The 24,393-nt window shown below is 43.7% G+C and overlaps 1 protein-coding gene across 2 annotated transcripts in view; it reads right to left on the reverse strand.

Moving 5' to 3' along the window:
• The window catches only part of CNTN5 (contactin 5), a 1,103,706-nt gene that overhangs the window by 883,222 nt on the left and 196,091 nt on the right, over positions 1-24,393 (reverse strand). The gene's annotated exons all lie outside the window — the stretch shown is intronic.

The following is a 24,393-nucleotide window of genomic DNA, read 5'->3' on the forward strand; positions in this document are numbered from 1 at the left end:
ATAGATAGATAGATAGATATGAGATAGATAGATAGATAGATATTTAGATAGATAGGAGATAGATAGATAGATAGATAGATAGATAGATAGATAGGAGATAGATAGATAGATAGATAGATAGATAGATGATAGATAGATAGATAGATAGATAGGAGATAGATAGATAGATAGATAGATAGATAGATGATAGATAGATAGATAGATAGATAGATAGATAGATAGATAGATGATAGATAGATAGATAGATAGATAGATAACACAAATAGTTTAGTTTGCCTGACTACTGTATACTCAATTTTTCGTCATGAATAAACCGTGCCACAATATGCTGAGACTTGTAAGACATTTTCCCATTACAGTAGCTGAAGATGTATCACTTCAGTCTTGAGTAATTTAGTCTTTTTAGGGGGTGTCCATTGCAGACAACTCCTCTTTGTTAGAAGGGTCTCCTGATGAGACATTGATCACAAGAAGAGGAGCCAACAGCAAGTACTCAAATTCCCTGCGGCGCCACCACAGGAGAGATGAAGCATCAAACAACTCCCATTGGAATCTTGTGTGTAATTTTTAGAATGGGTCCTCCAGAGTTTGCAATACTTTTTACAGAACTTCCCTCCAGATAATAGAGTGAATGCAGATCAGGGGTGTCTTCTATTAACTCAGAACGTCCTAACTGGGCATTTAGAATGAATTTTGTAATTCAGAAGACCCCCGTTATTCCAGCTCCTTACATTGAGAAGAATGAAGGGACCATCAGGGGATCGGCTATACAAACAAATATCTGGTTGTAATGTATGATGGGGAGTATCATATTAAATGCACCATCTCCCATATGAGAGTTAAGCCCAATCCATCTGCAGAAAGGAGCCCAGATGAGCCATAAAAGGGACCGCCTTAATTTGGATACAAGATTAATAGTGTGTGCACTTGATGAAGCGCCGACTCTTTGTGTTGAATCCCTTTACAGCCAGGAGCGGCTAGGCAGAGTAAATGAAATGCAGGAGCATGCTTCCAGTATATCCTGGCTTTCCATCTTGCTTGAGCATGACCCCAACTGGGAATAAGACATTAGATAAACACACTCTTGATGTACACGCTCTCGTCTGTCTCCTAACTTTGTTGTGACATTTGGCCAGATGTGCGCGGAGCTTGTAGCATTTACTCTGCCTCGTTGAAAGGAATATTTATTAAAAAACAATAGAATATTTCCCTTTGATCAACCCCTAATTTATTATCGCTGGCGATGTCCTAGATTTCCAGACAATGCCTTATAGAAATCAATTACCGCGCGCGCCAGACGTTCATATCTCTGTGTCATTTGTATGGCAGACATTGTAGGCGAGAGCGCTGCTCTGGAGTTTACATTGTGAAATCTCTTTACCTTAAATACAGAGGAAATACATTATAACACCCATTCTATCTATCTATCTATCTATCTATCTATCTCCTATCTATCTATCTATCTATCTCCTATCTATCTATCTATCTATCTATCTATCTATCTATCTATCTTTCTCCTATCTATCTATCTATCTATCTATCTATCTATCTATCTATCTCCTATCTATCTATCTATCTATCTATCTATCTCCTATCTATCTATCTATCTATCTATCTATCTATCTATCTATCTCCTATCTATCTATCTATCTATCTATCTATCATCTATCTATCTATCTATCTATCTATCTATCTATCTATCTTCTATCTATCTATCTATCTATCTATCTATCTCCTATCTATCTATCTATCTATCTATCTATCTATCATCTATCTATCTATCTATCTATCTATCTATCTATCTCCTATCTATCTATCTATCTATCTATCTATCTCCTATCTATCTATCTATCTATCTATCTATCTATCTATCTATCTATCTCCTATCTGTCTATCTATCTATCTATCTATCTATCTATCTATCTATCTATCTATTTATCTATCTATCTATCTACAGTCCTATGAAAAAGTTTGGGCACCCCTATTAATCTTAATCATTTTTAGTTCTAAATATTTTGGTGTTTGCAACAGCCATTTCAGTTTGATATATCTAATAACTGATGGACACAGTAATATTTCAGGATTGAAATGAGGTTTATTGTACTAACAGAAAATGCGCAATATGCATTAAACCAAAATTTGACCGGTGCAAAAATATGGGCACCTCAACAGAAAAGTGACATTAATATTTAGTAGATCCTCCTTTTGCAAAGATAACAGCCTCTAGTCGCTTCCTGTAGCTTTTAATCAGTTCCTGGATCCTGGATGAAGGTATTTTGGACCATTTCTTTCTACAAAACAATTCAAGTTCAGTTAAGTTTGTCATGAGTAAGGGTCTATCCCGAAACGCGTAGGCTTCTGCTACTCCTATTGCTGCACACAGATTTTTTAATGTAGCAACTACAAGTCAATAAAAGTTAAGTTTTATTTTATACGGATACCTGACTGCAGTGCTGGATTTTCTTCAAATTTGCTTCCAGTTAAGTTTGATGGTCGCCGAACATGGACAGCCCGCTCTCAAATTATCTGAAAACAAAGATTGTTCAACATAGTTGTTCAGGGGAAGGATACAAAACGTTGTCTCAGAGATTTAACCTGTCAGTTTCCACTGTGAGGAACATAGTAAGGAAATGGAAGACCACAGGGACAGTTCTTGTTAAGCCCAGAAGTGGCAGGCCAAGAAAAATATCAGAAAGGCAGAGAAGAAGAATGGTGAGAACAGTCAAGGACAATCCACAGACCACCTCCAAAGAGCTGCAGCATCATCTTGCTGCAGATGGTGTCACTGTGCATCAGTCAGCAATACAGCGCACTTTGCACAAATAGAAGCTGTATGGGAGAGTGATGAGAAAGAAGCCGTTTCTGCACGTACGCCACAAATAGAGTTGCCTGAGGTATGAAAAAGCACATTTGGACAAGGCAGCTTCATTTTGGAAACAAAAATTGAGTTGTTTGGTTATAAAAAAAGGCGTTATGCATGGCGTCCAAAAAGAAACAGCATTCCAAGAAAAACACATGCTACCCACTGTAAAATTTGGTGGAGGTTCCATCATGCTTTGGGGCTGTGTGGCCAATGCCGGCATCGGGAATCTTGTTAAAGTTGAGGGTCGCATGGATTCCACTCAGTATCAGCAGATTCTTGAGAATAATGTTCAAGAATCAGTGACGAAGTTGAAGTTACGCCGGGGATGGATATTTCAGCAAGACAATGATCCAAAACACCGCTCCAAATCCTCAGGCATTCATGCAGAGGAACAATTACAATGTTCTGGAATGGCCATCCCAGTCCCCAGACCTGAATATCATTGAACATCTGTGGGATGATTTGAAGCGGGCTGTCCATGCTCGGCGACCATCTAACTTAACTGAACTTGAATTGTTTGTCCAAAATACCTTTATCCAGGATCCAGGAACTGATTAAAAGCTACAGGAAGCGACTAGAGGCTGTTATCTTTGCAAAAGGAGGAACTACTAAATATTAATGTCACTTTTCTGTTGAGGTGCCCATACTTTTGCACCGGTCAAATTTTGGTTTAATGCATATTGCACATTTTCAGTTAGTACAATAAACCTCATTTCAATCCTGAAATATTACTGTGTCCATCAGTTATTAGATATATCAGACTGAAATGGCCGCTGCAAACACCAAAATATTTAGAACTAAAAATGATTAAGATTAATAGGGGTGCCCAAACTTTTTCATAGGACTGTATCTATCTTCCTTTTAGAACTAAATTCTAGATTATTTTACTAGTCTGCAAAGCTTTCACATTGTAAATCTCTACTCTCATCTTAATCTACTACAATGCTCATGCTCTTCTCTTGTCAAATGACTTATGTCGCTTCTCTTCCCTCATTATATCTTCTCGTTTCTATCTGTAGGATTACTCTTCTGCTACCCTAATTCTGTGGACCTCCTCATAGGGGGACTATATCACGTGTCCACACTTATGTGGTCTCCAACGCAGTGAAGGATTCCAATTTGCCTTAAAAGCATTTCAACACAATATTGCAATATACTAAAAAAAGTCTTGAAATATCCTCCCCCACTAAGTAGTAACAAATAGACACAAAATGTATAAGATAGTTAGCAAATTACATATTCATTACTTGTTACTCTACTGTAGAGTGTAAGCTCTTATGGGCAGAGTCCTCTCTCCTGTAGAGTGTAAGCTCTTATGGGCAGGGTACTCTCTCCTGTAGAGTGTAAGCTCTTATGGGCAGAGTCCTCTCTCCTGTAGAGTGTAAGCTCTTATGGGCAGGGACCTCTCTCCTGTAGTGTAAGCTCTTATGGGCAGGGACGTCTCTCCTGTAGAGTGTAAGCTCTTATGGGCAGGGACCTCTCTCCTGTAGAGTGTAAGCTCTTATGGGCAGGGTCCTCTCTCCTGTAGAGTGTAAGCTCTTATGGACAGGGTCCTCTCTCCTATAGAGTGTAAGCTCTTATGGGCAGGGTACTCTCTCCTGTAGAGTGTAAGCTCTTATGGGCAGGGACGTCTCTCCTGTAGAGTGTAAGCTCTTATGTGCAGGGTCCTCTCTCCTGTAGAGTGTAAGCTCTTATGGACAGGGTCCTCTCTCCTGTAGAGTGTAAGCTCTTATGGGCTGGGTCCTCTCTCCTGTAGAGTGTAAGCTCTTATGGGCAGGGTCCTCTCTCCTGTAGAGTGTAAGCTCTTATGGACAGGGTCCTCTCTCCTGTAGAGTGTAAGCTCTTATGGGCAGGGTCCTCTCTCCTGTAGAGTGTAAGCTCTTATGGGCAGGGACCTCTCTCCTGTAGAGTGTAAGCTCTTATGGGCAGGGACCTCTCTCCTGTAGAGTGTAAGCTCTTATGCGCAGGGTCCTCTCTCCTGTAGAGTGTAAGCTCTTATGGGCAGGGTCCTCTCTCCTATAGAGTGTAAGCTCTTATGGACAGGGTCCTCTCTCCTATAGAGTGTAAGCTCTTATGGGCAGGGTACTCTCTCCTGTAGAGTGTAAGCTCTTATGGGCAGGGACCTCTCTCCTGTAGAGTGTAAGCTCTTATGGACAGGGTCCTCTCTCCTGTAGAGTGTAAGCTCTTATGGGCAGGGACCTCTCTCCTGTAGAGTGTAAGCTCTTATGGGCAGGGTCCTCTCTCCTGTAGAGTGTAAGCTCTTATGGGCAGGGTCCTCTCTGCTGTAGAGTGTAAGCTCTTATGGGCAGGGACCACTCTCCTGTAGAGTGTAAGCTCTTATGGGCAGGGTCCTCTCTCCTATAGAGTGTAAGCTCTTATGGACAGGGTCCTCTCTCCTATAGAGTGTAAGCTCTTATGGGCAGGGACCTCTCTCCTGTAGTGTAAGCTCTTATGGGCAGGGACGTCTCTCCTGTAGAGTGTAAGCTCTTATGGGCAGGGACCTCTCTCCTATAGAGTGTAAGCTCTTATGGGCAGGGTACTCTCTCCTGTAGAGTGTAAGCTCTTATGGGCAGGGACGTCTCTCCTGTAGAGTGTAAGCTCTTATGTGCAGGGTCCTCTCTCCTGTAGAGTGTAAGCTCTTATGGACAGGGTCCTCTCTCCTGTAGAGTGTAAGCTCTTATGGGCTGGGTCCTCTCTCCTGTAGAGTGTAAGCTCTTATGGGCAGGGTCCTCTCTCCTGTAGAGTGTAAGCTCTTATGGACAGGGTCCTCTCTCCTGTAGAGTGTAAGCTCTTATGGGCAGGGTCCTCTCTCCTGTAGAGTGTAAGCTCTTATGGGCAGGGACCTCTCTCCTGTAGAGTGTAAGCTCTTATGGGCAGGGACCTCTCTCCTGTAGAGTGTAAGCTCTTATGCGCAGGGTCCTCTCTCCTGTAGAGTGTAAGCTCTTATGGGCAGGGTCCTCTCTCCTATAGAGTGTAAGCTCTTATGGACAGGGTCCTCTCTCCTATAGAGTGTAAGCTCTTATGGGCAGGGTACTCTCTCCTGTAGAGTGTAAGCTCTTATGGGCAGGGACCTCTCTCCTGTAGAGTGTAAGCTCTTATGGACAGGGTCCTCTCTCCTGTAGAGTGTAAGCTCTTATGGGCAGGGACCTCTCTCCTGTAGAGTGTAAGCTCTTATGGGCAGGGTCCTCTCTCCTGTAGAGTGTAAGCTCTTATGGGCAGGGTCCTCTCTGCTGTAGAGTGTAAGCTCTTATGGGCAGGGACCACTCTCCTGTAGAGTGTAAGCTCTTATGGGCAGGGTCCTCTCTCCTATAGAGTGTAAGCTCTTATGGACAGGGTCCTCTCTCCTATAGAGTGTAAGCTCTTATGGGCAGGGTACTCTCTCCTGTAGAGTGTAAGCTCTTATGGGCAGGGACCTCTCTCCTGTAGAGTGTAAGCTCTTATGGACAGGGTCCTCTCTCCTGTAGAGTGTAAGCTCTTATGGGCAGGGACCTCTCTCCTGTAGAGTGTAAGCTCTTATGGGCAGGGTCCTCTCTCCTGTAGAGTGTAAGCTCTTATGGGCAGGGTCCTCTCTGCTGTAGAGTGTAAGCTCTTATGGGCAGGGACCACTCTCCTGTAGAGTGTAAGCTCTTATGGGCAGGGTCCTCTCTCCTGTACAGTGTAAGCTCTTATGGGCAGGGTCCTCTCTCCTGTAGAGTGTAAGCTCTTATGTGCAGGGTCCTCTCTCCTATAGAGTGTAAGCTCTTATGGGCAGGGTCCTCTCTCCTGTAGAGTGTAAGCTCTTATGTGCAGGGTCCTCTCTCCTGTAGAGTGTAAGCTCTTATGTGCAGGGTCCTCTCTCCTGTAGAGTGTAAGCTCTTATGGGCAGGGACCTCTCTCCTGTAGAGTGTAAGCTCTTATGGGCAGGGTCCTCTCTCCTGTACAGTGTAAGCTCTTATGGGCAGGGTCCTCTCTCCTGTAGAGTGTAAGCTCTTATGGGCAGGGTCCTCTCTCCTGTAGAGTGTAAGCTCTTATGGGCAGGGACCTCTCTCCTGTAGAGTGTAAGCTCTTATGGGCAGGGACCTCTCTCCTGTAGAGTGTAAGCTCTTATGCGCAGGGTCCTCTCTCCTGTAGAGTGTAAGCTCTTATGGGCAGGGTCCTCTCTCCTATAGAGTGTAAGCTCTTATGGACAGGGTCCTCTCTCCTATAGAGTGTAAGCTCTTATGGGCAGGGTACTCTCTCCTGTAGAGTGTAAGCTCTTATGGGCAAGGACCTCTCTCCTGTAGAGTGTAAGCTCTTATGGACAGGGTCCTCTCTCCTGTAGAGTGTAAGCTCTTATGGGCAGGGACCTCTCTCCTGTAGAGTGTAAGCTCTTATGGGCAGGGACCTCTCTCCTGTAGAGTGTAAGCTCTTATGCGCAGGGTCCTCTCTCCTGTAGAGTGTAAGCTCTTATGGGCAGGGTCCTCTCTCCTATAGAGTGTAAGCTCTTATGGACAGGGTCCTCTCTCCTATAGAGTGTAAGCTCTTATGGGCAGGGTACTCTCTCCTGTAGAGTGTAAGCTCTTATGGGCAGGGACCTCTCTCCTGTAGAGTGTAAGCTCTTATGGACAGGGTCCTCTCTCCTGTAGAGTGTAAGCTCTTATGGGCAGGGACCTCTCTCCTGTAGAGTGTAAGCTCTTATGGGCAGGGTCCTCTCTCCTGTAGAGTGTAAGCTCTTATGGGCAGGGTCCTCTCTGCTGTAGAGTGTAAGCTCTTATGGGCAGGGACCACTCTCCTGTAGAGTGTAAGCTCTTATGGGCAGGGTCCTCTCTCCTGTACAGTGTAAGCTCTTATGGGCAGGGTCCTCTCTCCTGTAGAGTGTAAGCTCTTATGTGCAGGGTCCTCTCTCCTATAGAGTGTAAGCTCTTATGGGCAGGGTCCTCTCTCCTGTAGAGTGTAAGCTCTTATGTGCAGGGTCCTCTCTCCTGTAGAGTGTAAGCTCTTATGTGCAGGGTCCTCTCTCCTGTAGAGTGTAAGCTCTTATGGGCAGGGACCTCTCTCCTGTAGAGTGTAAGCTCTTATGGGCAGGGTCCTCTCTCCTGTACAGTGTAAGCTCTTATGGGCAGGGTCCTCTCTCCTGTAGAGTGTAAGCTCTTATGGGCATGGTCCTCTCTCCTGTAGAGTGTAAGCTCTTATGGGCAGGGTCCTCTCTCCTGTAGAGTGTAAGCTCTTATGGGCAGGGTCCTCTCTCCTGTAGAGTGTAAGCTCTTATGTGCAGGGTCCTCTCTCCTATAGAGTGTAAGCTCTTATGGGCAGGGACCTCTCTCCTGTAGAGTGTAAGCTCTTATGGGCAGGGTCCTCTCTCCTGTAGAGTGTAAGCTCTTATTAACAGGGTCCTCTCTCCTGTAGAGTGTAAGCTCTTATGGGCAGGGTCCTCTCTCCTGTAGAGTGTAAGCTCTTATGAGCAGGGACCTCTCTCCTGTAGAGTGTAAGCTCTTATGGGCAGGGTCCTCTCTGCTGTAGAGTGTATGCTCTTATGAGCAGGGTCCTCTCTCCTGTAGAGTGTAAGCTCTTATGGGCAGGGTCCTCTCTCCTGTAGAGTGTAAGCTCTTATGGGCAGGGTCCTCTCTGCTGTAGAGTGTATGCTCTTATGAGCAGGGTCCTCTCTCCTGTAGAGTGTAAGCTCTTATGGGCAGGGTTTTCTCTTCTGTAAAGCATCATTTCTTATTACCGGTACTAGCCTAGATGCCACTCTATATAGCTAGTGCAGAGAGAGTCATGGCCATGCAGACATGATCTTCCAGGCATTGTCCTTCAGCCTTTACATTTTTATTTAGCACAGCTCATTTCCTCTCTAACACAGGAAACAAAATAAAAGCTACGTGTAATATCTACAGAGGAAAGTCATTTAATTACTTCTGAAGCAATTATCACTTCCAGCTCAAGGTTAATCCTCGGGGTATTTGTTCAGCTTTTTCATAAACACACGCAAAGTCTACATTCATCTCTATGTACTCAGCGGATCACTATGGAGGTATTCAACCTACATTTACACTAGTTTTATAGACAATTCTGGTTAAATGTTGATTATCTATCTCCTAACTATCTATGTGTCTATCTATCTCCTATCCAGTGGCGTAACTACCACCATAGCAGTAGAGACAGCTGCCACAGGGCCCGGGACATTAGGGGCCCGGTGACAGCCACTACCGCTGCTATCATTATACTCAGGGGTCTTTTCGTACCCCCGAGTATAATGCTTGGCGGACCAGGAGAGGTAAGAAACATAAAAAACACTATTACTTAGCTCTCCACGATCCGTGCAGGCTTCGGCCTAATCGTCTGACGTCTCATTACCCCAGCCAGCGTCCCGGGTCATGTGACGTTTGATGTCATTGAAGATGGCTGACAGCGGAGGCCGACAGCGTAGGAGCCGGGAGATATGTTTTTCTCCCCCTGGGTCTCCGATTATTATACTCTGGGGTCTGAAAAGACCCCAGAGTATAATAATTGTTTATGGGTGTCCACAGTGGGACATAATACTGTGTGCAGGGGACACTATGGGGGATAATAGTGTGTGCAGGGGCCACTATGGGGCATAATACTGTGTGCAGGGGCCACTATGGGACATAATACTGTGTGCAGGGGCCACTATGGGACATAATACTGTGTGCAGGGGCCACTATGGGACATAATACTGTGTGCAGGGGACACTATGGGACATAATACTGTGTGCAGGGGCCATTATGGGGGATAATACTGTGTGCAGGGGCCACTATGGGGATAATACTGTGTGCAGGGGCCACTAAGGGACAATACTGTGTGCAGGGGCCACTATGGGGGATAATACTGTGTGCAGAGGCCACTAAGGGATATAATACTGTGTGCAGGGGTCACTATGGGACATAATGCTGTGTGCAGGGGCCACTATGGGGGATAATACTGTGTGCAGGGGATAATATGGGGCAGAATACTGGGTGCAGGGGACACTAAGGAACATTATACTGTGTGCAGGGGCCACTATGGGGTACAATACTATGTGCAGGGGCCACTAAGGGGGTTGATACTGTGTGCAGGGGCCACTATGGGACATAATACTGTGTGCAGGGGCCATTATGGGGATAATACTGTGTGCAGGGGCCTCTATGGGGCATAATACTGTGTGCAGGGGTCACTATGGGACATAATACTGTGTGCAGGGGCCATTATGGGGATAATACTGTGTGCAGGGGCCACTATGGGCGATAATACTGTGTGCAGGGGCCTCTATGGGGCATAATACTGTGTGCAGGGGCCACTATGGGACATAATACTGTGTGCAGGGGCCATTATGGGGATAATACTGTGTGCAGGGGCCATTATGGGGATAATACTGTGTGCAGGGGCCACTATGGGCGATAATACTGTGTGCAGGGGCCTCTATGGGGCATAATACTGTGTGCAGGGGCCACTATGGGGGATAATACTGTGTGCAGGGGCCACTATGGGACATAATACTGTGTGCAGGGGCCATTATGGGGATAATACTGTGTGCAGGGGCCACTATGGGCGATAATACTGTGTGAAAGGGCTACTATGGGGCATAATATCTATCTATCTATCTATCTATCTATCTATCTATCTATCTATCTCCTATCTATCTATTATCTATCTATCTATCTATCTATCTATCTATCTATCTATCTATCTCCTATCTATTATCTATCTATCTATCTATCTATCTATCTATCTATCTATCTATCTCCTATCTATCTATTATCTATCTATCTATCTATCTATCTATCTCCTATCTATCTATTATCTATCTATCTATCTATCTATCTATCTATCTATCTATCTATCTCCTATCTATTATCTATCTATCTACCTGTACAGCAGCCTATACACGTGCTTGAATCATAAGACACAAAACTTCCTAAGCTCCTTAATCTTTCCTCCTATCCCTGCACTATTTATAGTCCCCTTCCTTGGTAAGATTTTGGCTCCTGTAGACAACGTCTTGCGCTTTGTGTTTTGTGATTAGATTTGACTGCTATTGTCGCTAGTTAATGTGTGCGCAGTATTACTCTATCCTGGTAGGCGAAATTCCCGAGGATTGTTGTATCTATAAATAAAAGTGTATTTGGAGAGAGTAAATATCAGTAAAAGTAAGAAAACAATTCTCTTCCCTGTTCTCAGCAGAAAAGATGAAAGTCTGCCACAAAACAATTCTATTTCAGAGACAGAAACAAAATGTGCCCTGGGCACCGAGACAAATGTAAGCGGCACAAACATACATTTACATGTCGGCTCTTTAGTGTGTCAAATACATATAACAGGAGCTGTCATTCAGAAAGAGTCAAGTGTGGTTAGAGATCCCTGCTATTGTGTACGACCTGTTGTAAGTCATGTACACTTTCCTCTATACACACTGTATTACACTATGTAACAATCTCTCATAGACTATTGTCCAAACACAGTACAAAAGTAACAACATCTTCTATATACATGTGCAACAATGATCCAGGAAAAGGCAACACAACCCCGTCGTACATGACCGTAATGTGTTACCGTATATTATTTGTATTTACAGGTTGGTATGGACTCATTTCCATGGCCCCAAAAACACATCAGTAGTTCTTATAGAGAAAAGAGTCACAAAATATGGAGCAGGTTCAATTCCTGTCCATTTGTGCTTAGCTCATTGACCAAGAGAATGGACACAACATAGACGGCACACGGATACATTTCTGGGTGCCATACGTTCCATTTTTAATGATCTGTATACCTGCACATGGTTATGGTCATACTCTGATTATACCATTATACTGAGTGTGGGGGCCATTATTTTGAATTTGGGAGCACCATTGGAGACATTCTACTGAGTGCGGGGGCAGTGTGGCAGCCATTATTTTGAATGCAAGGGCAGTGTGAGAGCCATTATACCGAGTGTGAGGCAGAGTGGGAGCCATTATACTAAGTGTGGGGGCCATTATTTTAAATTTGGGGGCACCAATGGAGATATTCTACTGAATGTGAGGTTAGTGTGGGAGCCATTATACTGAGTGTGGGGGCCATTATTCTGAATTTGGGAGCACCACTGGAGACATTCTACTTAGTGTGGGAGTCATTATCCGGAATGCAAAGGCAGTGTGAGAGCTATTATACTGAGTGTGGGGCAGAGTGGAAGCCATTATACTGAGTGTGCACACCATTACACTGAATGTGGGGGCACCATTGGGGTCATTATACTGAGTGTAGGTGCAGTGTGGGAGCCATTATTCTGAATGCGAGGGCAGAGTGGAAGCCATAATACTGAGCATGTGGGCCATTATACTGAATGTGTGGGCACCATTGGGGTCATTATACTGAGTGTAGGTGCAGTGAGGGAGCCATTACTCTGAATGTGAGGGCAGTGTGGGAGCTATTATACTCAGTATGTAGGCAGAGTAGAAGCCATTATACTGAGTGTGTGGGCCATTACATTGAACGTGGGGGCACTGTCAGAGCCATTATACTGAGTGTGGGTGCAGTGTGAAGGACCATTATACTAAGTGTGTGGGCCATTATATTATATGTGGGGGCCCTGTTTGGGGGTCACTATATTACATATTTACATAACATATCCACATTGCAGTAATATCAATACAGAATCTTCTTGGAACTTAACCTACCCAGCACTATGGATACAATTACACAATGGAAATGGATGGAGTATAATGTGGCAAAGTATTTATGGTGGCAGCACACTCTCTTAGGCCCCACATGTGATGTAGGACTGACCAACACTAAGCCATTATTTCAGGAGATGACCTCAGAACTTATGACAAATGCCCTTGGTCATGGAAGTACTTCATAGAAGACCTCTTCAGACCTCTTCTGGCCTCCACCTGATGTCACACACCGGCGAAACTAAATCCCAGCACTGTTACATTGACGTAACCACTGAGGCCCAATCATGTCAGTCAATGGTGGGAAGTGGCTTGAAGAGGACACAGAGGAACCACCAGACGACCAAGAGAGGTGAAGCAAGGTTAATATAGCTGTTTGTCATTTTCCTCACCTCTCCTGGACCCCCCACTTATTATACTCTGGGATCTAACAGTATAACAGTGTTTCATGGGTGAGGAACTCCAAAACGTTCATGTTCGGTCAAACCTGAAACCAATGGAATTTTTGGTTGATTCTGGTTCTAAACTAACGGCTTTCCCATCCCACCTATATCATATGTATTGGAATGAATGTAGATATAGGGGGCTCTGTCTGCATCAATCAGTCTATCATCTTGTAAGTCCAACGAAGTTCATGTGAATTTAGACTTATACTGGTGTTGCTGTTTTCAGTTATTCTTATTGTTCTTTGTAAGTGTTGCCAAGAATTTTTATATTCATTCCTGTATTCTAAAATACTGTACCATTATTTCCATCTTCACCTTTGGACATTTAGCAAGAGACAATGAAGGGTAAATGGAAAATCTATAGCTTTAGCCTCTAATGATTGACTTTGTATTGAACGTTCTTAAAATTCTGGTAAATCTGGTAAATGCAAGTGAAGACGATGGAGGATTATATTCAGTTTAGTTCAGAAATAGGGGTTTATATATATAGAGTAGCAGAGGATTCCAAAAATACATAGTATATATAATAATAGATATACTGTAATGATAATATATTTCTGCAGCAATATTTTCAGGACATATCACAAATTGTACAACGGGTAGAAGTATTTTCAGTACATAAAGGAAGTGCAAATTGCAGAAGTAAAAGTAAAGTTTGACCTGTCCAGCTCCTTCTCTAGTATTCTCCAAGTCAGTACACGCAGGAAGATACTACAACTTACCCAGTCCAGTCATATTAACCTGAAGGCACGTGTCATCAGCCATCTGGGTGCACTCATCATTGTGGAAGGCACGATGGATCAACACAAGTATGCATCTATCCTTGCGGACCATGTTCACCCCTACATGCAAATTGTTTATCTTCAGGATGATGGCATCTACCAGCAGGACAATGCCACGTGTCATAAAGCTCGCAGTGTACGTGTGTGGTTCAAGGAGCACCAGGATGAGTTTACCATACTCCCTTGGCCAGCAAATTCCCCGGACTTGAATCTAATGGAGAATCTGTTGGACCACCTCGATCGGGTTGTTCTTGCCATGGATGCTCAACCACGTAATCTAGCGCAGCCGGCCACGGCACTGGAGTCGGCATGGCTCAACATCCCAGTGACCATCATCACAACATCCCCTCTCTTCCTGCACGTCTCACAGCGGTCCGCTCTGCCAAAGGGGGTTATTCTGGATTTTGACACGTGGTCACATTAATGTGACTGGACTGTGTAGATACCGAGGTGTCCACTCTTATTTTAGCTTAAGGTTAAGGACTTCAACTTCTCATTAAACCAATTCAATATAAACCCAACCCTCATTAGGATAGGTTATCAAACAAAGATCAGCAGGGGTCTCACACCCAAGCCCTCAGTTGCTTAGGCTGCAGTATTCAGGTAAGTGCTTGCAGCCCCTGTAGTACTTACCAAACACAGTGCCATACATGTTCCATACATGTTCCATACATGTGAACAGTCCATGGCTGTGTTTGTTATCAAAATTCAGCACATTCACTTGAATGATGTCACGTCAAATGCTTCTACCAGCTGATCCATGGGGTCCCAGGTGTCGGAGCCTCAATGATCTAAGGCAGTGGCATAACTAAAGTTTTGTGGGCCCTGGTGCAATCTTTTGTCCGGGGCCCCCTACCTGATCCCTACAGTGAATTATTGATAGTGATGGTTACAGGTGCTAAGGAGTTTAACCCACCTTAGTGTGGTTAGGGTAATCTTTGGCTCTCCTTGGCTTATGGACCAGATGGAAGCTTCAATCTCAATACTGATGCCAGTGCTTATGGACCTCCTAAGGCTCCTGGGCCCCGGTGCCACTGCAACCTCTGCACCCACTCAAGTTATGCCCCAGATCTAAGGATAGGGATAGGTCCTCTTAAAAGTCTTTAAATGATAAAATCCTGTCTTCATGCTACCACCACTAGGAGGAGCTTAAGAGTTGTAGACTGCGTATTCATTACATTCTATACTATAAATGTACACAATGAACTCCTCAGCTCCCTCTAGTGTTAGGTGTTGATAATCCCAATATAATGCATTAAATCAATGGGATCTGGCACTTTGTATCAGAACAGCTTTGACTGCTGTAAAGATAAATGAATAACTTATTGAGCATAGGGCTATGGACTGAAAAGTAACATGTAGAGCAACTCTAATACTATATTCATATACCTATATTATATTCAACAACTACAGTCAGTGACTATAATACTAGTAGAAATGACTGCTACTACCGTATGTGCCAAGAAGGAAATCTTGGAAATTAGATGTTGCCCTATTTATGGCTCCGTGTTCTGCCTCCATGAAATGTTCGGTGTGCCTTAAAGAATGCACCGAAGACTTAAATGCAATAGTATGATGGTTATTACAGTACATATAAAAATCAATAAAAGATGAAAACAAATGGAGAAGTATAGAAGGGCACGGAGCCCCTGTGTTTATAAATCTATTACCTGTGCACGGCAGCCTCCAAGACTCCAAGCAAATGTATGATTTAACAGCTACAGAATTCCTTTTACGCGAAGTGCTTGCAGATGGGAATCCAATGTGAAGAGAAAACATCTACTTGTCTTCAACAAGCCGAGGGTGGATTATGTGTCTATGATACAATTATTACATTGCTCATTACTGTACCCTACAGAGAGATAGTCCTTAGGGCATTCCTGGCTGCTGCGTACCGCCTGTGTAATACGGTTTCGAGTGGTATACCTTTCCAATGGCTTAAAGCACCCAAACCAGAAGTAACTAGGTGTTGAGATAATCATATTGAACATGAGATTCTAATATACAGTAGATCCCTACAGGCATCAAATATGGAGCCATGCTTATTCCAGCTCAGCTCAATGCAAATGCATTAGGTAGGAGAACCCCAAGGGGTAATCCTATAAATAACTCAAGTATAGATATGGTCTTCCTTATTTTTTCTCATGGTTCATTGTATCCAGAAAAGATTGTAATAATTGTTGATGCTCCATCACGATTTGTTTGGTTTATGTGTCTATAGGTGACCACTAGAGATGGGTGAACCTGACAAGATTCCTTTTCGACAAATATTCATGAGGTTTGGCTCTCTGGTTCGGGAAGTGTTATTATTATACTCTTTATACCCCATAGTGGAGACCTCGGGGAGGTAAAGCAAGATAACAAAGAGCTATGCTCATCTTGCCTCACCTCTCCTGAGCATCCTTGGTGGTACTCCAGTTTCTTCTTCCAGCCTCTGGCTCACGTCAATTGCCCTGAGATCAATGTTGGTTGGAACCTGTGATCGGGCCTCAGCAGTCCTATGGGGTGCACCAAGATCATGATGCAAGGTCAAAGTTCCATTATGTTATCACATCCCACTTGATCGCTGAGGACCAATCTCAAGTCTCAGGATTGTCAACAAGAAACTAGAAGAGGACACTGGGCAACCATCGGAAGCTATAAGGAAGCATAGGACAGGTGAAGCAAGGTGAGCATAACTGCTTGTTATGTTTCCAAATCTCCACCTATTATATTATAATAGATGGTTTGAACCTGAAATGTTTGGTAAATTGGGGTTGAAAGCCTCCAATTCACATCATAATGACTTAGTGGCCATAAGTAGTTACATTCAAGATAGATAGCATATCGCTTTGTAGTAACATATCACCAAGAGTTGCTCATGGCGTGAGAACTCGATCCTAAAAAGATCGGGATCGGAATTCCGATTGCGATCGTGAAATTTGCTAAAGAGTCAGAGGAACTTCAAGAAATTTCCATTATCATTGTCAACTTTGGATCTGAAACGTCATTGGTGGACTGTATACATTTACGAGGAAACAAAGCTTGGACAGTGTATCATGAAAAGTTCTCAAATTTTCTATACTCTGGTCCTATGCACAAAAATGTGCACATCCATATCCATTTAGTCTAATATGTTATTTCCGAATTATCCTAAAAGTAGCGGCAAGAGTCTCCAAAGTCACCGCCATATGAGGTTTTCTTCTGCTTCTCCATTGGACCTATTAATACATTGTAGACATTGGAGTCCAAACAAGAATCCCCAACACACAGAGCACCAGATAAATAACATCCAGTAGATGATAAGTTCCGGCTGCAACCATACTGTTTTGTTTGCTATTTCAACACGATCACCTTATAAATTAGCTATTACTATACACTTTATTATTCCGGAGTCTGAGGGTGAAAAATATTGTAATTAGTGAATATTATTTAGCTACGGATAATTTCACCGCATTGAGAAAGTCCTCCTGAAGTTCACTCCGGTTAAAAATATACTTGGCGTACGTAATTATCTGCACGTTCCACCGCACATACACAATATCCATCTGAGATGTCAAAGTTCTCTTCACGCTGACGTGCCAAAGATCTGTCATCGGATTGTCAGCAGGCAACTTGTATACAGTCTATCGCAATCTTCAGCAAGAACATATAGAAACTGAGGCTCAACGTCTAGAAATTATATTGGCTCCTATCTACCTTGAACATCTCATTCGGGAACACGAGCCAAATTTTCTTTCTGAGCATTTTGTCATCTTCTTTCTTTGTTATTCTTTGTAAGTAATTTCATATTTAGGGATATTCTTCTTTCCATCTTTCTTAAAGGGATTTTTCCCACCCATAAAATATGGCATAAATGGTGGGTAGTGGGATGTACGTTGATTGTTAGGGCGGGCCGGGCCCTCCGCTGTATCCAGCCTCAGAATGGCACTTCCAGTCCCTCATGGAAGAGGGTCGGAACCTCAGCTTGAGTCTGCAGAGGTTCTGGACTCCCTCTAGTGTCGGGACTAGTGTTTCTGGGGTCAGGGGGGTCAGTGGCAGGCTGGGGCCTCATTCTGGTTCTGGCCTGCTGCTGGTTATTTGCTATTCACAGGGAACCGGCTCCTCCTGCATTTTTCTTCTGCCTCCTGTCCCTGAACTTCTTGACTGTCTCCTGTATGTGTATGACCTCAGCTTGTTTTACAGATGACCTCTTCTCGATCTCCTGATTTGGCACTTTCCTGACCTCATGTGCAAAACCTTTGGCTCTGCCTGACCACTTCTGTCTTGCTCCTGTTTTGGCTACACCGCAACCTCCTGAGTATGACCCAGTGCTTCCAACTACGCTTCTGCTTCTCCTTTGCTACCACGTGTCCTCCTGTGTACAGACTCGGCTTGAACAACTACGTTTTGGCTATACCTGGAACCTGCATTGACGTCTAGTGTACCGACTTGGCCTCTACGACTTTCCTACGGTGCTTGTGCTACCGCCTGGCACACCTCAAACTACGGCTCTCCGTACTGACCAGCTCTCCTGATTATTCATCCACTGCGGTTAGGTCTCTGGGTTTTCTGGGTCCTCTGTTTACTCGGGGTTCGCTGGGTTTTGCGGCGCGGTTCTGGGTCCTGGATTTTACCAAGTCCAACTCTACCATTAGGAGCTCTGGTGAAGAACTCCGGGGCCTGGTGCCACTCCGGTTAGGAGAGCACTGTACACTCAGGACTGTTTTTACCTTGATACTTGGGGATTCTAGTTGCCCAGGACTTACAGTGATTATTGTTGCATCAGGTTCCTAACATTGATGCAATGACAGAACTCCCATTATGCAAGTTAGGCAGAGACCCCATGTAGCGGGCCACAGCAAAAAAAAAGAGCTACGGAAAAAAGCTCAGCAAGAAAAACCTCGGCATCAGTGCACTGTAGTTTTTCCTGCAGTGCTTTTCACAGAAAATCCGCAGAGGCTTCCATTATTCCTATAGGGAAACTGCCGGCGTTTCAGCAGGTATAATTGACATGCTGCAATTTCCAAAACCGTAACAGTTTTGGAAATTGCAGCAAGTTCTGCAATGAGTGGATGGGATTCTGCAAGGATCTTCTGCAATGGATCTTACAGTCCTATGAAAAAGTTTGGGCACCCCTATTAATCTTAATCATTTTTAGTTCTAAATATTTTGGTGTTTGCAGCGGCCATTTCAGTTTGATATATCTAATAACTGATGGACACAGTAATATTTCAGGATTGAAATGAGGTTTATTGTACTAACAGAAAATGTGCAATATGCATTAAACCAAAATTTGACCGGTGCAAAAGTATGGGCACCTCAACAGAAAAGTGACATTAATATTTAGTAGTTCCTCCTTTTGCAAAGATAACAGCCTCTAGTCGCTTCCTGTAGCTTTTAATCAGTTCCTGGATCCTAGATAAAGGTATTTTGGACAAACAATTCAAGTTCAGTTAAGTTAGATGGTCGCCGAGCATGGACAGCCCGCTTCAAATCATCCCACAGATGTTCAATGATATTCAGGTCTGGGGACTGGGATGGCCATTCCAGAACATTGTAATTGTTCCTCTGCATGAATGCCTGAGTCGATTTGGAGCGGTGTTTTGGATCATTGTCTTGCTGAAATATCCATCCCCGGCGTAACTTCAACTTCGTCACTGATTCTTGAACATTATTCTCAAGAATCTGCTGATACTGAGTGGAATCCATGCGACTCTCAACTTTAACAAGATTCCCGATGCCGGCATTGGCCACACAGCCCCAAAGCATGATGGAACCTCCACCAAATTTTACAGTGGGTAGCATGTGTTTTTCTTGGAATGCTGTTTCTTTTTGGACGCCATGCATAACGCCTTTTTTTATAACCAAACAACTCAATCTTTGTTTCCAAAATGAAGTTGGCTTCTCCAAATGTGCTTTTTCATACCTCAGGCAACTCTATTTGTGGCGTACGTGCAGAAACGGCTTCTTTCTCATCACTCTCCCATACAGCTTCTCCTTGTGTATAGTGCGCTGTATAGTTGACCGATGCACAGTGACACCATCTGCAGCAAGATGATGCTGCAGCTCTTTGGAGGTGGTCTGTGGATTGTTCTTGACTGTTCTCACCATTCTTCTTCTCTGCCTTTCTGATATTTTTCTTGGCCTGCCACTTCTGGGCTTAACAAGAACTGTCCCCGTGGTCTTCCATTTCCTTACTATGTTCCTCACAGTGGAAACTGACAGGTTAAATCTCTGAGACAACGTTTTGTATCCTTCCCCTGAACAACTATGTTGAACAATCTTTGTTTTCAGATAATTTGAGAGCGGGCTGTCCATGTTCGGCGACCATCAAACTTAACTGAACTTGAATTGTTTTGTAGAAAGAAATGGTCCAAAATACCTTCATCCAGGATCCAGGAACTGATTAAAAGCTACAGGAAGCGACTAGAGGCTGTTATCTTTGCAAAAGGAGGATGTACTAAATATTAATGTCACTTTTCTGTTGAGGTGCCCATATTTTTGCACCGGTCAAATTTTGGTTTAATGCATATTGCGCATTTTCTGTTAGTACAATAAACCTCATTTCAATCCTGAAATATTACTGTGTCCATCAGTTATTAGATATATCAAACTGAAATGGCTGCTGCAAACACCAAAATATTTAGAACTAAAAATGATTAAGATTAATAGGGGTGCCCAAACTTTTTCATAGGACTGTAATGGATTTTATTGGGTCCGACAATGCTTTAATAGATGTTCCAAAAAAAAGATGTATTCAGTATTCATTGTAGACCTTTAAAGGTTAGATTCAGACAAATTTCATTAGTTTCATGGGTTTGGTAATGCCCCCCCTTCTCCCCCTACCTGCAATGATACAGTAAGTGACCCTGTGGTCCTGTACAGTGCAGGGATTCTTTGTGACACCATAAGGAGCCTCTGCATATACCATATTATAGAAATATTCTACACTAGAGAATTCTTATTGGGACTAATATCTGCATAATGTAATATCTAATGAACATTTAACGATTCTTACTGCTAAATTCCATAAAAATTTGAGTGGAAAAATATGTATATGTAATGAGAGGCATGCGAAGGCGCACCATGGTCCTATAGATTGCTATGAATACATTATTACAGTTGGTTTTCACACATTACAGTTTACAGAATTTTTAGCACATTTGCATATTTACATATTTACATACACATTACTGTAATTCTGGATTTTTTCATGTGTTTTCTTCTCAGTTGCCTTATAATTATAACACCGTGCACTTTATTGAGGCGGATGTATAAGAAATATCACTTACAGATATATTCGCTGGTCTATAGGTATGTATACCCTAGATTTGACTATACAATGGGATAGTCTTACTAAAAATACCCTTGATTGTAAGGGGATATTCACACAAGGCAGTTATTTCTGAAATGGTTCCATTAATCTGAATGGGGATGTGCATCCTACAAAAACAAGGAGCTAATTTTCAGCCCCAGACACCGATGCCGAAGACCTCGACTGACACCCTCCTATGCATTCCTGTGCCTTTCTATTATGTCTCATAGTGACCCCTTCACACAGTATTATCCCCCATAGTGGCCCCTGCACACAGTATTATCCCCCATAGTGGCCCCTGCACACAGTATTATCCCCCATAGTGGCTCCTGCACACAGTATTATCCCCCATAGTGGCCCCTGCACACAGTATTATCCCCCATAGTGGCCCCTGCACACAGTATTATCCCCCATAGTGGCTCCTGCACACAGTATTATGCCCCATAGTGGCCCCTGCACACAGTATTATCCCCCATAGTGGCCCCTGCACACAGTATTATCCCCCATAGTGGCCCCTGCACACAGTATTATCCCCCATAGTGGCCCCTGCACACAGTATTATCCCCCATAGTGGCCCCTGCACACAGTATTATCCCCCATAGTCCCCCCTGCACACAGTATTATCCCCCATAGTGGCCCCTGCACACAGTATTATTCCCCATAGTGGTCCCTGCACACAGTATTATCCCCCATAGTGGCCCCTGCACACAGTATTATCCCCCATAGTCCCCCCTGCACACAGTATTATCCCCCATAGTGGCCCCTGCACACAGTATTATTCCCCATAGTGGCCCCTGCACACAGTATTATCCCCCATAGTCCCCCCTGCACACAGTATTATCCCCCATAGTGGCCCCTGCACACAGTATTATCCCCCATAGTGGCCCCTGCACACAGTATTATCCCCCATAGTCACCCCTGCACACAGTATTATGTCCCTTAGTGGCCCCTACACACAGTATTATTCTCCATAGTGGCCCCTGCACACAGTATTATTCCCCATAGTGGCCCCTGCACACAGTATTATCCCCCATAGTCCCCCCTGCACACAGTATTATCCCCCATAGTGGCCCCTGCACACAGTATTATCCCCCATAGTGGCCCCTGCACACAGTATTATCCCCCATAGTCACCCCTGCACACAGTATTATGTCCCTTAGTGGCCCCTACACACAGTATTATTCTCCATAGTGGCCCCTGCACACAGTATTATAGCCCATAGTGGACACCCATAAACAATTATTATACTCTTTTCAGACCCCAGAGTATAATAATCGGAGACCCGGGGAATAAAAACATAAAAAACTACTGTTCCTTACCTGTCCCCGGCTCCTACGCTGTTGGCCACTGCTGCCGTCCTTGTTCAATGACGTCGGACGTCACATGACCCGGGACGCAGGCCAGGTTCATGTGATGTCAGAGACGTCAGACAACTAGGAAGGAGGCCTGGCAGGATCGTGGAGAGGTAAGTAACAGCATTTTTTATGTTTCTTACCTATCCCCATCCGCCGATCATTATACTCGGGGGTCTGAAAAGACCCCCGAGTATAATGATAGCCGCGGTAGCGGCTGTCACCGGGCCCCCAATGTCCAAGGCCCTGTGGCAGCTGCCTCTGCTACTATGGTGGTAGTTACTCCATTGCATGTTACAACAATGTATTGAATAAAGAAAAGTTCTCGTCAAGATTTCCAGAAAGGTCCCTATTTTTTTTGTGTGTGTCTTTTTGAGTCATATTACAGTCCTATTTATTATCCCTAAACCTATTATACCTGATACAAATAGAAGAAAAAATTGAATAAAAACACTAATTGACCTTTTTAAATAGAAGATAATGAAATCGAGTTCCAAAGACGAAACTTTCGCATGATGACTCACCGGATAGACGCAAATCTACCGGATAATGGAAAGAACCTACAAAGCTATTAAAAGCATAAGTGAGCGGTAGCTAGGTGAGGCTAAAAAAATAATAAAAAGCCAAATCATGTAAAGTCTGTCCCTCCCATGGTATGAATTACCCTAGAAGATGAGTTTATGTAATTTATGTGCAGAGCCGGTCTCGATGAACTGCAATGAATTTTCTCCTATGCAATCAGTTCTAAGTACTATAACCGAGTGTAATCCCGAGCGCCGAGAAAGTAACTCTGAAGAAATCAGCTTATATTCATCAAGGTGGACTATGAAGCTAAGAAGCGCATTAACCGTGCCAGGAATAGAGGGGTAGACATCTATCTTCAGTAGGAAATATAATCTCTGCGCAAGACTGATGAACGCATTACATTTCGGAGCACTTTTATGACCCGTTCAAGAGCATTTAAGAAGATCATCAAAGCATCTTGTCATATGGTGAACTATACTAATAAACTCGGAGACCTTACACGTCGCAAGCCGCGGACGAAGCTAAAAATCCTTTTTTTAAAAAATTGTTAAAAAAAAATCACCAAAAATGCATTGAAATTTTTGAAAAAAAAAATCCCTCGTTTCATACAAAAAAGTTACAACAAAGAATTAAATTTTCCTTATCAGAAAGTTTTGGGATATTGCAACCCCTTGGCTATGTGACCTTCCTTGGCTATAAGAAAGCAACCACCTTTAAAGGGATTCTACCATTAAAGCAACTTTTTTTCTAATTACCACGTTGGAATAGCCTTAAGAAAGGCTATTTGTCTCCTACCTTTAGATGTGGTCTCCGTCGCGCCGATCCTTAGAAATACCAGTACTTACAAGTATGCTAATGAGGTCTCGGCAGCAATGGGGGCGTCCTTCTTCTTCAGCTGCCTCCTCCCCTTGACTGTCGTTTTCTTTCTTCGTCATGTCTGACGCCTGCGCAGTCGGCTCTGAGACCCTGTTAGTACCAACTGTGCATGCTCAGTAAGGTCCGTACAGCCCTTTGGCGCCTGGATGAGTTCACTTGTGCATTGGACCTTACTGAGCATGCACAGTCGGCTCTAACAGGGTCTCGCTGTCAGAGCCGACTGCGCAGGCGTCAGACATGACGAAGAAAGAAGACGACAGACAAGGGGAGGAGGCAGATGAAGAAGAAGAACGCCCCCATTGCTGCCGAGACCTCATTAGCATACCGGTATTTCTAAGGAACGGCGCAACGGAGACCACATCTAAAGGTATGAGACGAATAGCCTTGCTTAAGGCTATTCCGACGTGGCAATTAGAAAAAAAGTTGCTTTAATGGTAGAATCCCTTTAAGAGAAAGTTATCGAAACAAAAACATTCTGACCCCAGAAAGAGTCTTAGATTAGGAATTCAGGAGGTTTTGTACAGATGGGTCCATCCTTAATCCTAAATTTTGTTACTTTTTCCCACAATATAAATTAACACTAGAGTTGGGCGAACTGCTTCGTCATGAACCGGGTTTGAGACGAATATCACAAATTTTTTGGTTTTTTGGCGACTCCGAACAATTGG

The sequence above is a fragment of the Leptodactylus fuscus genome, chromosome 2 (genome assembly GCF_031893055.1).
Source record: "Leptodactylus fuscus isolate aLepFus1 chromosome 2, aLepFus1.hap2, whole genome shotgun sequence".
In the NCBI taxonomy this organism is placed as follows: Eukaryota; Metazoa; Chordata; class Amphibia; order Anura; family Leptodactylidae; genus Leptodactylus; species Leptodactylus fuscus.